This window comes from Bufo gargarizans, chromosome 1 (assembly GCF_014858855.1).
Source record: "Bufo gargarizans isolate SCDJY-AF-19 chromosome 1, ASM1485885v1, whole genome shotgun sequence".
Taxonomy (NCBI): Eukaryota; Metazoa; Chordata; class Amphibia; order Anura; family Bufonidae; genus Bufo; species Bufo gargarizans.
Window position 1 is genome coordinate 689,696,206 of NC_058080.1, and position 15,802 is coordinate 689,712,007.

Below are 15,802 nucleotides of genomic sequence, written 5' to 3' on the forward strand. Positions count from 1 at the left end.
TTTACCCAGTGTGCAGTTAGGGAGATATAGCGTCCCTGGCCGTGCTTACTGGTCCACGTATCTGTGGTTAGGTGGACCTTGCTACAGATGGCGTTGCGCAGTGCACACTTGATTTTATCGGATACTTGGTAGTGCAGGGAAGGCACAGCTCTCTTGGAGAAGTAGTGGCGGCTGGGAACAACATACTGTGGGACAGCAAGCGACATGAGCTGTTTGAAGCTGTCTGTGTCCACCAGCCTAAATGACAGCATTTCATAGGCCAGTAGTTTAGAAATGCTGGCATTCAGGGCCAGGGATCGAGGGTGGCTAGGTGGGAATTTACGCTTTCTCTCAAATGTTTGTGAGATGGAGAGCTGAACGCTGCCGTGTGACATGGTTGAGACGCTTAGTGACGGAGGTGGTGGTGGTGGTGTTGGTGGTACATCCCCTGTTTGCTGGGCGGCAGGTGCCAACGTTCCTCCAGAGGCGGAGGAAGAGGCCGAGGCGGCAGCAGCAGAAGAGGCCGAGGCGGCAGCAGCAGAAGAGGCCGAGGCGGCAGCAGCAGAAGAGGTAGCAGGGGGAGCCTGAGTGACTTCCTTGGTTTTAAGGTGTTTACTCCACTGCAGTTCATGCTTTGCATGCAGGTGCCTGGTCATGCAGGTTGTGCTCAGGTTCAGAACGTTAATGCCTCGCTTCAGGCTCTGATGGCACAGCGTGCAAACCACTCGGGTCTTGTCATCAGCACATTGTTTGAAGAAGTGCCATGCCAGGGAACTCCTTGAAGCTGCCTTTGGGGTGCTCGGTCCCAGATGGCGGCGGTCAGTAGCAGGCGGAGTCTCTTGGCGGCGGGTGTTCTGCTTTTGCCCACTGCTCCCTCTTTTGCTACGCTGTTGGCTCGGTCTCACCACTGCCTCTTCCTCCGAACTGTGAAAGTCAGTGGCACGACCTTCATTCCATGTGGGGTCTAGGACCTCATCGTCCCCTGCATCGTCTTCCACCCAGTCTTGATCCCTGACCTCCTGTTCAGTCTGCACACTGCAGAAAGACGCAGCAGTTGGCACCTGTGTTTCGTCATCATCAGAGACGTGCTGAGGTGGTATTCCCATGTCCTCATCATCAGGAAACATAAGTGGTTGTGCGTCAGTGCATTCTATGTCTTTCACCGCTGGGGAAGGGCTAGGTGGATGCCCTTGGGAAACCCTGCCAGCGGAGTCTTCAAACAGCATAAGAGACTGCTGCATAACTTGAGGCTGAGACAGTTTCCCTGGTATGCATGGGGGTGATGTGACAGACTGATGGGGTTGGTTTTCAGGCGCCATCTGTGCGCTTTCTGCAGAAGACTGGGTGGGAGATAATGTGAACGTGCTGGATCCACTGTCGGCCACCCAATTGACTAATGCCTGTACCTGCTCAGGCCTTACCATCCTTAGAACGGCATTGGGCCCCACCATATATCGCTGTAAATTCTGGCGGCTACTGGGACCTGAGGTAGTTGGTACACTAGGACGTGTGGATGTGGCAGAACGGCCACGTCCTCTCCCAGCACCAGAGGGTCCACTAACACCACCACGACCATGTCCACGTCCGCGTCCCTTACTAGATGTTTTCCTCATTGTTATGGTTCACCACAACAACAAAAATATTATTTGGCCCAATGTATTGTATTCAAATTCAGCGGGATATAAATTTGAGGCCTAGTATTTAGGCGCTGGGTGACCGGTATGGATTTAGTGACAGAATTAGACTGGGATATGCACAGTAGCATGTGTGTGTGAAGTTATTCTGAATGACCCTATGTGCACCTTGAATATTATATACCCTTTTAGGGATAGATTTCAAATAGCTCTGATACAGCAGAAACCACTAAATTTTTAAATTGCTAAATTGGGAATTGTATTTCAACCCAGAACAAAAAATGTGCTTTGACGGACACTAAATAACTTTCCCAGCCACAACAGGACAGCGGTAACGAGAGATTTAGCGGGATATAAATTTGAGGCCTAGTATTTAGGCGCTGGGTGACAGGTATGGGTTTAGTGACAGAATTAGACTTGGAAATGCACAGTAGCGTGTGTGTGTGTGAAGTTATTCTGAATGACCCTATGTGCACCTTCAATATGATCTACCCTTTTAGGGATAGATTTCAAATAGCTCTGATATAGCAGAAACCACTAAATTTTTAAATTGCTAAATTGGGAATTGTATTTCAACCCAGAACAAAAAATGTGCTTTGACGGACACTAAATATCTTGCCCAGCAACAACAGTACAGCGGTAACGAGAGATTTAGCGGGATATAAATTTGAGGCCTAGTATTTAGGCGCTGGGTGACCGGTATGGATTTAGTGACAGAATTAGACTGGGATATGGCCAAAAAATAACCACACTATTGCTGGTTAAATGCACTTGGTGACGGGCGCAGCTTGCCCCTGATGTAGTATATGGCCAAAAAATGAACAGACTATTGCTGGTTAAATGCACTTGGTGTCACAGCTTGACCAACCACACTACTGAGGGTTAAATGCACTTGGTGACGGGCGCAGCTTGCCCCTGATGTAGTATATGGCCAAAAAATGAACAGACTATTGCTGGTTAAATGCACTTGGTGACGGGCGCAGCTTGCCCCTGATGTAGTATATGGCCAAAAAATAAACAGACTATTGCTGGTTAAATGCACTTGGTGTGACAGCTTCACCCTGATGTAGGCTTTAGCCAAAAAACAAACGCACCATTGAGGGTTAAATGCACTTGGTGACAGGCGCAGCTTGCCCCTGATGTAGTATATGGCCAAAAAATAAACAGACTATTGCTGGTTAAATGCACTTGGTGTGACAGCTTCACCCTGATGTAGGCTTTAGCCAAAAAACAACCACACCATTGAGGGTTAAATGCACTTGGTCGCAGCTTGTGCTGGCGCACCACAAGACACAAAATGGCCGCCGATCACCCCAGAAAAATGTGACTGACAAACGGTCTGGGCAGCCTAAAAACAGTGAGCAATTGAGGATCAGCAGCTCAATGATGCACAGCTGCAGATCGATCAGTTAATCAAGTCTTTTGGAGGAGTTAATCTGCCTAATCTCGCCCTACTGTCGCAGCCGCAACCTCTCCCTACGCTATTCAGAGCAGAGTGACGGGCGGCGCTATGTGACTCCAGCTTAAATAGAGGCTGGGTCACATGGTGCTCTGGCCAATCACAGCCATGCCAATAGTAGGCATGGCTGTGAGGGCCTCTTGGGGCAAGTAGTATGACGCTTGTTGATTGGCTGCTTTGCAGCCTTTCAAAAAGCGCCAAGAAAGAGTCACAAAAGCGCCAAGAAAGCGACGAACACCGAACCCGAACCCGGACTTTTACGAAAATGTCCGGGTTCGGGTCCGTGTCACGGACACCCCAAAATTCGGTACGAACCCGAACTATACAGTTCGAGTTCGCTCATCCCTAATCCCTACTCATTCAGGTCATGCTCCTTCTCTGTATGACTGTGCACATAGATGGCCTTCAGTCACTGGTGGGACTGCCAACTGGACTCCTAAACATTTCAATGTATAAAATTGGCTGAAATTTAAATAACTAAAATACAGGTTTTACAGAATCTTTTCCCACGAATCTATATATCAACCTATTCAGCAAATCCTGCTCTATAACCTGCATGTATGATGTAACAGACTCCCTTTATAGGAAGGTCCTAGGGGCAGATCGTAAATTACAGTAGGTCAATTTGTACCAACAGCATAATAAAGTCTTTAAAACTTTCAGACCACTTATAGAATAGAAGACTATATTTGGTCAATTTACTGTAAATTTAAAGTGATAAGGGTTTTCTGTGGAGCACATATACAGTACATAGGATTTAACGTGAAGCAGAACGTGTGCCTGTTCTATAGCATCCTGCAGTATTGGGGACATTTATTGAGTTGTACAAAATGTATAAAAAGTATGTCGCTCAAATAAAAGACAAATTTTACAAATGAGTAGATTTATTTAACATGACAGCATTTATCAATCTGTCCCTTTAGGGTATGATTACTAGAATGATGTATTGTCTTGGAAGGAGCTGTATCGATTGCACATTGTGATTACTATGAAAAAACTAAGTAGGTTTAAAGCCGCAGATAACATAATGTAAACCCCCATGACATGTAATGTATTTAGCACTGCTACATGTATCTATACAGATAAGTTTCATACAGTAAGGATTACATGACTGTTCAGAGCATTGGATGTGTTCCTTCTCATGTTGCAATCTTCATACTTTATGCCAATGAATTACTGCAGTGTTCGTATGACCAGCAAAGAGACAAAACACAGAGAATGGCCGTGGAAAGAAGGAACTCATAAAGCGATTGTATTTCCCCTGTTGATTTAACATTTTAAGCACAGGATATCCTTTATGATGTCCAGGAAATGTCAGCACTTTCATTTAAATACTTGTCATATTGCTACAAAATATGAAAAATAACATAAAGGTCTGCAACAACTCACTCTGTTTAGGGCTTTGATGTCCACCAATTATGCAAGATAACATGGATCCTATCCTAGCAGAAGCCTACATCACAGCCTATTTATAAAAATGGTAATATTCAATTTTTGAATCCCTAAGGCCTCCTGCACACGACAGTATTTTTTAACGTCCTGCAAAACGTGGTTCCGTTGTACCATGATCCGTGCCAGTTTTTTTCCCATGATTTTTGGAGAATCCATGGACATGAAAAATGAAAAAAAAATCTAAGTGAAGTTTGCCATTGAAATGATAGGAAAAAACGGACACGGATCAAGGACGCGGATGACAATCTTGTGTGCATCCGTGATTTTTCACGGACCCATTGACTTGAATGGGTCCGTGAACCGTTGGCCGTGAAAAAAATAGGACAGGTCATATTTTTTTCACGGCCAGGAAACACGGTTTACGGATGCGGCTGCCAAACGGTGCAGTTTCTGATTTTTCTACGGACCCATTGAAAGTCAATGGGACCGCAGAAAAACACGTTATACGAGACAACGGCCACGGGTGCACACAACGGTCGTGTGCAGGAGGCCTAAATCTGAATATTAGTGCATAGAAATCTGGTCAACATCTGGACATAGTGGTCAAAACAGTGAATGACGACCCACAAAATGCTAACTTATTGAAAGGGGCTAGGAGAGCTGGGGCATGGAGGGTAGGACATGTCATCTCATAGACATGGTTAAATGGTATGTCTAGTTTAGAAACTCCATTTTCGTATATACCCTACTAGGGGATTGTTAGATAATTGTTGGGGCAGGGGCATTTCCGCTCCCCTCTGAGCCGGCATCAAGATCCGTCGATGGGGGGACACATGGGACCACTGAACCCAATCACCGGCCACAACAGTGACCCGCTCTCTTTACGTGACATAAAGGGAACAAGTCACCACTGCAGCAGTGGGGACCAGGTGAGTATCATCACCAGTGTGGGTCTGCCATGTCTGGAGGTCTGTTTTGGTCTAGGAAATTACCTATAAGTCTCTGCTTTACGAGCTTGTACAATCCCTGTAGGTCTAAGTGAGACGGTATGGTGCCCTAATAGCACCAAAGATGTTAAAGTCTCACTGTAACTTGGCACCTGGGTGAAAACTATATCACTGGTTTGCTAAAATTGGGGCATCGAAAACCTCGCCCCTGGGAACGTCCAGACTTCATCTGGAAATACCCATTTATGGGCAGGGTTTTCATTAGCCCAAAGTGGCTAATGGCAAACTGGTCTTAAAAAGAGTCAAAGAGTACAAACTGGTCATAAAAAGACATCTCTAAACTTGCTAGAAATGTTATTTAAAATTAATTTGAAGGTCAACTGAAGGCTACGATAACATCTTCTTCCAGCTTGCAAGAAGGAGGGCTGTGGCAATTATTCTCGACAAGTCTAAGACACATTGTGAAAGTCATAAAGCTAAGGCTACTTTCACACTAGCGTTTTGGCTTTCCATTTGTGAGATCCATCATGGGCTCTCACAAGCGGTCCAAAACGGATCAGTTTTGCCCTAACGCATTCTGAATGGAAAAGGATCCGCTCAGAATTCATCAGTTTGCCTCCATTCCACTATGGAGGCGGACACCAAAACGCTGCTTGCAGCGTTTTGCTGTCCACTTGACGAAACTGAGCCAAATGGATCCGTCCTGGAACCCAATGTAAGGCTGTATTCACACGTCCGCAATGTGTTTTGCGGATACACGGAGACACGGATCCGCAAAACACGGAAAGCGGCAATGTGCTTTCCGCATTTTGCGTACCGCACATTGCCGACATAATAGAATATGCCTGTTCTTGTCCGCAATTGCGGACAAGAATAGGACATGTTCTATTTTTTTGCGGAAACGGAAACACGGATGCGGAAGTGCGGATCCGCAAATGTGGATGCGGACAGCACATTCCAGCACTATTGAAAATGAATGGGTCTGCACCCGTTCCGCAAAATTGCGGAACGGATGCAGATCCATTTTGCGGACGTGTGAATGGACCCTAAGTCAATGGGGACAGATCCATTTTCTCTGACACAATCTGGCACAATAGAAAATGAATCCGTCCCCCCCATTGACTTCCAATGGAATTCATGACGGATCCGTCTTGGCAATGTTACAGAAAATACAAACAGATCCGTTCATGACGGATGCAGACGGTTGTAATATTGTAACAGATCCGTTTTTGCAGATCCATGATGGATCCGCCCAAAACGCGAGTGTGAAAGTAGCCTAAGAGGAAACACAAGGTGGCAGCACCAGCCTGTTGGACACCATCCATGTGATGTGCTTTATCAGAAGTAATAACGTGCTATCTCTCTGGAAGGACGTTGTGACAGATATGGCAGGAAACATTCACGTTTCTGGTTTCATTTCAGAAGAGGAAGAATGGGAATTGCTGATTTCCTTCATTATGGGAAAGAGACTTTTGCTGATTTTTTTCTTAAGTTTACAGTAACCCCAAATGTGTAACATAAACAGTAATGTAATATTTTCTGTAGGGTTATAAAAGGCACGTTTGTGAAAGTTATTGGAGCTCAATGGCCATTAATAGTGCTCAGTGGCAGTTTATAGCCCCATGCTGATTGTAAAAATCCAGACTTGGTCAAATAAACCAAGGTGACATCATGTCTGTCATTGTGTGTTCAGTGACAAGGCCTGACGTGTAACATCAGCCTGGGGTAACCCAAACTCACTATTTTTAAAGGAAACAGTAGCATTCAACACCTGCTGTGCTATGGGAAACAGCAGTGGCGACTCTAGGAACAATATATGGGGGGCACATAAGATACCACAGTTAAAAATGAGGGGGGCACTAATAATTTTTACCACTTAATCATACTACTGAAAAAAACAAAATAAGTGTATATAAATAAGATTACAAAATACAAGAGTTTTGCGGTACGCGGGGATACCATTTTATTGTACTGACCTAATACTTAAAAGAGAAGCTTTCAAGAGTTTTCCTTTCTTCCTCGGTTTTGCTTCAGACCTGAGGAAGAGAGAAACTCTCCAAAACTTTATTTTATAGTTTAAAGCAGTTTCAGCAAACACCAGGGCCGTGTAAATAATCCCATATGTTAAACATGTCACTAAAGAAGACCAATGAACAGACGCTCACAGGCTTACTGAAGAGTTTGGAGAAGGGAACAATCTAGGTCTAGGACAGCATAACTGAATAGGAAAGTGAGCTGAGTTGGAGAATTTGTTTCTAATCAGCTACTGTATGTTGTCCTAGCTTGTTCTCTTCTCCTGACTTCTCCAAACTCTTCACCCTCTTGTGAAATAACCCTGTGGGTGTTGTTGGTGTGTGCAACTAATACTACATATTCTTCTTGTAACGCAGAATGCGGCGGTCAGGGGTGCATGTAACCCAGGGGGCGCTGGTCAGGGGTGCATGTAACGCAGAGTGCGGCGGTCAGGGGTGATGGTAACTAAGGGTGCGGCGGTCAGGGGTGCATGTAACGCAGGGGGCGCTGGTCAGGGGTGCATGTAACGCAGAGTGCGGCGGTCAGGGGTGATGGTAACTAAGGGTGCGGCGGTCAGGGGTGCATGTAACGCAGGGGGCACTGGTCAGGGGTGCATGTAATGCAGGGGGCGCTGATCAGGGGTGCATGTAACGAAGGGGGCGCTGGACAGGGGTGTGTGTAACGCAGAGTGCGGCGGTCAGGGGTGCGTCTAACTAAGGGTGCGCTGGTCAGGGATGCGTGTAACGCAAGGTGTGCTAGTCAGGGGTGCATGTAACACAGAGTGCGGCGGTCAGGGGTGCATGTAACACAGAGTGCGGCGGTCAGGGGTGCATGTAACACAGAGTTCGGCGGTCAGGGGTGCATGTAACTCAGGGTGTGCTGGTCAGAGGTGCATGTAACGCAGGGTGCGCTGGTCAGGGGTGCGTGTAACGCAAGGTGCACTGGTCAGGGGTGCATGTAACTCAGGGTTTGCTGGTCAGGGGTACATGTAATGCAGGGACGCTGGTCAGGGGTGCATGTAACACAGGGGTGCATGTAACGCAGGGGTGCATGGTTAGGGGTGCATGTAACGCAGGGGGCGCTGGTTAGGGGTGCATCACAGATAGAAAAGGTACCTACAGTTCTGATGTGCTCTGTCTTTGTGCATTCTTCCTCTAGGCGTGGTGGCAGGGGGAGGGGCGCGCAACGATGCTTCCTGATGTTAAATCACAATTTTTGAAATACACAGGCAGCCAATGGCAGTTCTGCCCTCTCCCTCCCAGCCAATAGCAGCTGAGGTGGGCGGGGGAAGATTCACTTGGCTGCCGACTGCCGAGGAGCCCGTAGTGAAGCAGGTGGGCAGCATGGGCAGTACTTTCAGTATGGCAAACCTGACAGATCGCCGCTGTACTCAGGGCCGTCTTTAATATTGATTGGACCCTGGGCAAGAATTTACTTGGGCCCCCTGGATCCTGCCTTACCTTACCCTAGCATGCAATCATGCCCTCCACTACAACACACACACACACAAAATAATCCACACACCTTGTATAGTAGTAAACTTTAATAATGATGAGGTGCCACCAGAGGTGTTCCTTGGCAGTAATATAAATACTGCCTTTTTTCTGAAAAGGCAGTGTTTACATTAAAAATCTTACAGAGACATGCTATAGACCCCAGAACTACTACGTTTAGCTGTTGTAGGTCTGGTGACTAGTGATGAGCGGGAGGTGCCATATTCGATTTTGCGATATTTCACGAATATTCGATTGAATATTCGTTTTATATTCGTCGAAATCGAATATTTGTCATTATTCTATTTATCGCAAATAATATGCGATTTAATTATTTACGTATTGCAATTTTTTTTTCAACTGTATAAGGCAACTTTACTATTGGTTGGCTATGGCTATTGGCTAATATGTGCATTTTACGAATATTCGCTATATTGCTATATATTCTTGTTTTAGAATATGACGAAAATTCTAAAAACTAAGTTATAGCAATATAGCGAATATTCGTTAAATACACATATAGACTGCAATTTAGCTAATATAGTGCTGTAATCTTTTTTTTATAGTCTAATTTTTTTTGACTCTTCTGAACTTCAGATTTAGAAAAAATGAACACTATTAAAAAAAATACTATAGCACTATATTAGCTAAATTGCAGTCTACAGGTCCTTCTAAAAAAATTTGCATATTGTGATAAAGTTCCTTATTTTCTGTAATGTACTGATAAACATTAGACTTTCATATATTTTAGATTCATTACACACCAACTGAAGTAGTTCAAGCCTTTTATTGTTTTAATATTGATAATTTTGGCATACAGCTCATGAAAACCCAAAATTCCTATCTCAAAAAATTAGCATATAATGAAAAGGTTCTCTAAACGAGCTATTAACCTAATCATTTGAATCAACTAATTAACTCTAAACACCTGCAAAAGATTCCTGAGGCTTTTAAAAACTCCCAGCCTGGTTCATTACTCAAAACCGCAATCATGGGTAAGACTGCCGACCTGACTGCTGTCCAGAAGGCCATCATTGACACCCTCAAGCAAGAGGGTAAGACACAGAAAGAAATTTCTGAACGAATAGTCTGTTCCCAGAGTGCTGTATCAAGGCACCTCAGTGGGAAGTCTGTGGGAAGGAAAAAGTGTGGCAGAAAACGCTGCACAACGAGAAGAGGTGACCGGACCCTGAGGAAGATTGTGGAGAAGGACTGATTCCAGACCTTGGGGGACCTGCGGAAGCAGTGGACTGAGTCTGGAGTAGAAACATCCAGCGCCACCATGTGCAGGCGTGTGCAGGAAATGGGCTACAGGTGCCGCATTCCCCAGGTCAAGCCACTTTTGAACCAGAAACAGCGGCAGAAGCGCCTGACCTGGGCTACAGAGAAGCAGCACTGGACTGTTGCATGTCATTCGGAAATCAAGGTGCCAGAGTCTGGAGGAAGACTGGGGAGAGGGAAATGCCAAAATGCCTGAAGTCCAGTGTCAAGTACCCACAGTCAGTGATGGTCTGGGGTGCCATGTCAGCTGCTGGTGTTGGTCCACTGTGTTTTATCAAGGGCAGGGTCAATGCAGCTAGCTATCAGGAGATTTTGGAGCACTTGATGCTTCCATCTGCTGAAAAGATTTATGGAGATGAAGATTTCATTTTTCAGCACGACCTGGCACCTGCTCACAGTGCCAAAACCACTGGTAAATGGTTTACTGACCATGGTATTACTGTGCTCAATTGGCCTGCCAACTCTCCTGACCTGAACCCCATAGAGAATCTGTGGGATATTGGGAAGAGAAAGTTGAGAGACGCAAGACCCAACACTCTGGATGAGCTTAAGGCCGCTATCGAAGCATCCTGGGCCTCCATAACACCTCAGCAGTGCCACAGGCTGATTGCCTCCATGCCACGCCGCATTGAAGCAGTCATTTCTGCAAAAGGATTCCCGACCAAGTATTGAGTGCATAACTGAACATAATTATTTGAAGGTTGACTTTTTTTGTATTAAAAACACTTTTCTTTTATTGGTCGGATGAAATATGCTAATTTTTTGAGATAGGAAATTTGGGTTTTCATGAGCTGTATGCCAAAATCATCAATATTAAAACAATAAAAGGCTTGAACTACTTCAGTTGGTGTGTAATGAATCTAAAATATATGAAAGTCTAATGTTTATCAGTACATTACAGAAAATAATGAACTTTATCACAATATGCTAATTTTTTTAGAAGGACCTGTATATGTGTATTTTACAAATATTCGCTATATTGCTATAACTTCGTTTTTTAGAATATGACGGATATTCTAAAAAACGAAGTTATAGCAATATAGCAAATGCCCACCATGTGACCCCTCACTGTAGTAATGCCAACATTGTGCCCCCCTCACAGTAGTTATACGCACCTTGTGCCGGACTCACAGTAGTTATGTTCACCTTGTGCCTCCTTAACAGTAGTAATGCCCACATTGGGGAATTTGTGCCCCCCTCAAAATAGAAATGTCCATATTGTGACCGCTAACAGTAGTAATGCCCATATTGTGCCCCCCTCACAGTAGTTATACCTACCTTGTGCTGGACTCGCAGTAGTTATGTCCACCTTGTGCCCCATTCACAGCAGTAATGCCCACATTTTGCCCCTTTTAATAATGCCCCCTCCAGGTCCATGAATTAAGAAAAACACTCACCAGTTTCCTTGATGATCAGGCACATCCGGCGCTCCCCAGCAGCGGCAGCATGATGCGGTCATACTCATAGCATGCTGCTGGGCTGTGTAGGAGACTGATTCCCGGGCCTGCACTGCTCCTACCACAGAGCCTAGCATTGCATTGTATGGACTGCTGGGGAGTGGCACAGCTCAGAGGAACAGTGAAGAAAGGAGCAGAGGGCTCCAATGAACTGTCCAGACACGCTCTCAACCCTCTGTGCCCGGGGCATGTGTTTCACTCGCCCCCCCCCCCCCTTGCCACTCCCCTGGTCTACCACACACATACAGTAGTTGCCATAATAGTTTTAGTTGGATTTTAGCTAGCTTTTATCTTATGTGGTAGCCCCACGCCATACTGTACAGACTAAACTTCTCTTTCAAACCTAATGCTGCAAGAAAAACTATAAACCTTTTGGAATTACCTGGATTTCTGCATTGAGGTCAATGGCAGAATTTTATGACCTCAAGCCAGGGGAGGGCTGGCAGCCTTAGTCCTGGGGGGCAAATCCAGTCAAGTGGCCCATTTTAGCACCGCCCATTATTAAAGCCCCTCCTACATCAATAGGCCACTCCCAACAAACACTGTACCGCTGACATTCTATTGTTGCGGCCTGTCTCTACAAATCATACGGAGAGAGGAGGTCTGTCCTGGCTGCACTGCCTGCTTCACATTATACAATAAACAGCAGGCTGCAGCCAGGAAGCTCCTCCGCTCTCCTCCCTCCCCAGACCCTGCTCAAGGCCTGTGGTCCCCCCCACCATCAATTGTGGTCTGTGGGTGGCACTGTTATGGGGGATCTGTGGGTGACGCACTGTTATGGGGGATCTGTGGGTGACACTTATGGGGGATCTGTGGGTGACACTTATGGGGGATCTGTGGGTGACACTTATGGGGAATCTGTGGGTGACACTTATGGGGGATCTGTCGGTGACACTTATGGGGGATCTGTGGGTGACACTTATGGGGAATCTGTGGGTGACACTTATGGGGGATCTGTCGGTGACACTTATGGGGGATCTGTGTATGACAGTTATGGGGGGGATCTGTGGATGACACATATATAGCATCTTATGCTATGTGTCATCCACAGATCCCCTCCATAAGTGTCCCTGTAGTGAATGCCCCTTAATACACAGGCTGGGGGCCGGCATCCGCTTTTATAATGACAGCTGGGCCCGTGCAGTGACTATTCTACTACACGGGCCCCGCTCACTGTATAATTGTATCTCTAATAGTTAATGGTTACCGTATGTATATAATCGCATAAGGAGCGCTGCGCCGCTGTGTACTACCGGTACTTACAACTACAAGCGCTCGCCAAGAGGAGGGAGGAGGCAGGAGGCAGGCAGGGAGGACAGGCGCTGGCAGCGTGAGTCATACGTCATGCGCCTACGCCGCCTGCTTCATTCATAAAGTGGGCGGCGCAGGCGCGTGACGTATGACTCACACTGCCAGCGCCCGTCCTCCCAGCCTGCCTCCTGCCTCCTCCCTCCTTTCGGCGAGCGCTTGTAGTTGTAAGTACCGGTAGTACACAGCGGCGCAGCGCTCCTTATGCGATTATATACATACGGTAACCATTAACTTTTAGAGATACAATTATACAGTGAGCGGGGCCCGTGTAGTAGAATAGTCACTGCACGGCCCCGCTGTCATTATAAAAGCAGATGCCGGCCCCCAGTCCCTCCTCCCTCACAGGCATCACGGCGGGTGTATCATTGAAAACTCTGCAAAATCAGCAGCATTCGCCGTATAAGATGCAGTGCTATTTTCCCCCCACTTTTGGGGGGGGGGGAAAGTGCGTCTTATACGGCGAAAAATACGGTACATTGTGTTTGTCTATAATTGTGACTTGGAGAACAACCAGATCATATTTTATTAGTAATCAGTGCAGAAATGCAGGTAATCTAATGGGTTCACTTACTTTTTATTGCAACTATCATTGTAGCTCGAGACAATACTGTATTCTAAACCTAATTTTATCCTAAAAATGAGTGGCCAAATAATAAATGCAAATCACGCCCCTGTTTTATGTTTTTTTTTATTGTAGTACCTATGACAGACTAGCCCCTACTAGGATCACACAGTATCTACACAGCGGTGGCACTCAGCAGATATTCCCCACTTTAGGCTAAATAGCATTTCCAACACAGTAATAACATCAGCAATGAATAAAAGCATTGTCCATAACATAGTTCAATCAAAAGAATGACAGCACCCAAAGTTTCTCAGCCTCATACTGAATCTGAAACATAGAACAGAAAGATGGTTAAGGTATTTTCTTCACAGTATGAAAGCTGGAAATCCACAACTGTCTGAATGAAACCTGGAAACATGTTAACAATGGGGTTGAGGATTGCACAAAAGTTCTAGAGTTTGGGTGCCAGAGCAACCTGCGGTGAGGGGGCCTGTTAGGCCCCATTCACACGGGGCAAGATTTTCACGCAGGTGCAATGCGTAAGATGAACGCATTGCACCCGCACTGAATCCGGACCCATTCATTTCTATGGGGCATGGCAGATGAGCGGTGATTTTCACGCATCACTTGCGTGTTGCGTGAAAATCGCAGCATGCTCCTCTTTGTGCATTTTCCAAGCAACGCAGGCCACAAAGAAGTGAATGGGGCGGCGTGTAAATAGCAAGCATCCGCAAGCAAGTGCGGATGCGGTGCGATTTTCACGCATGGTTGCTAGGAAACGATCGGGATGGAGACCCGATCATTATTATTTTCCCTTATAACATGTTAGAAGGGAAAATAATAGCATTCTTAATACAGAATTTATAGTACAATAGGGCTGGAGGGGTTAAAAAAAAAATGTTAAAAAAATTTAACTCACCTTAATCCACTTGTTCACGCAGTCGGCATCTCTTCTGTCTTCATCTTTGCTGTGCACAGGAAAAGGACCTGTGGTGACGTCACTACGCTCATCACATGGTCCGTCACATGATCCATCACTATGGTAAAAGATCATGTGATGGACCATGTGATTAGCACAGTGACGTCATCAAAGGTCCTATTCCTCAAAGAAGAAGACAGAAGAGAAGCCGGGCTGCGTGAACAAGTGGATTAAGGTGAGTTAAATTATTATTATTATTTTTTAACCCCTCCAGCCCTATTGTACTATGCATTCTGTATTCAAGAATGCCATTATTTTCCCTTATAACCATGTTATAAGGGAAAATAATACAATCTACACAACCCCGATCCCAAACCCGAACTTCTGTGAAGAAGTTTGGGTTTGGATACCAAACATGGCGATTTTTCTCAAGCGTGTGCAAAACGCATTACAATGTTTTGCACTCGCACGGAAAAATAACGCATTTTCCCCGCAGCACACCGGCATCTTATCCGGCCCAAAAACATGACGCCCGTGTGAAAGAGGCCTTAGACGTTTTGCATTTAGATTCAAGGCCAGATGATATGACTATGCAGGAACCTGGCCCCATTGATCTAGAAAAAGAGGGAGGGTCTGGAAGAGAAAGAAGGAGGAGCAAGGGTGCACACAGTGGCTTGGGACCACCCTTGGTGCACTTGACTGGTTATTTGCTTAAGGATTAAAAGTACTTTTTCTCCAGAATGAACCTACAGATCATTAAGTGAAAGGTATAATCACATTCAACTAAGATAGCCCTACAAGTCATTGTGCCCGGTGTAACAGTGTATTTCCTGGTGACAGACTCCCTTTAGGATGCTAGCAACCAAAACTGAAACTGCAGTCCAAGTCACAGGTGTAACTGAAGGCTCTTGGGCCTATATACAAAATTTCTGACACCTATACATTTGCATGATATGCGCTGGGAGCCTTGACAACTCTTTTATCGGAGAGTTACTTTGGATTGGCTGTAGAAAGCGATCAGAGAGCTTACCTTGAAACTGCACATTTTAACTTGCCTGTTTCCTCACCTGCAAACCAAGAACATTTAGCTATTTTCTGAGCAGTCCGGGTGCTCCTGACTGGCCGAACAATTTAAGCAATCCTGCAGGTCTTCAACAGTCTGAATAGACCTAATACTACTTCACCCATTTTAGAGTATTTGATGGAAGTCAAATTAGAAGCAGTCCTTCTAAATAATAGTTGCAACTCAGCAAGTTTGGACCCACTGTGTCACCGAACAGATGTGACTTAGGGCTACATACTAAGTGAAATGTCTAAGTGCCCCCTGTAGCCTGTACCACCCTCGCCCCAAC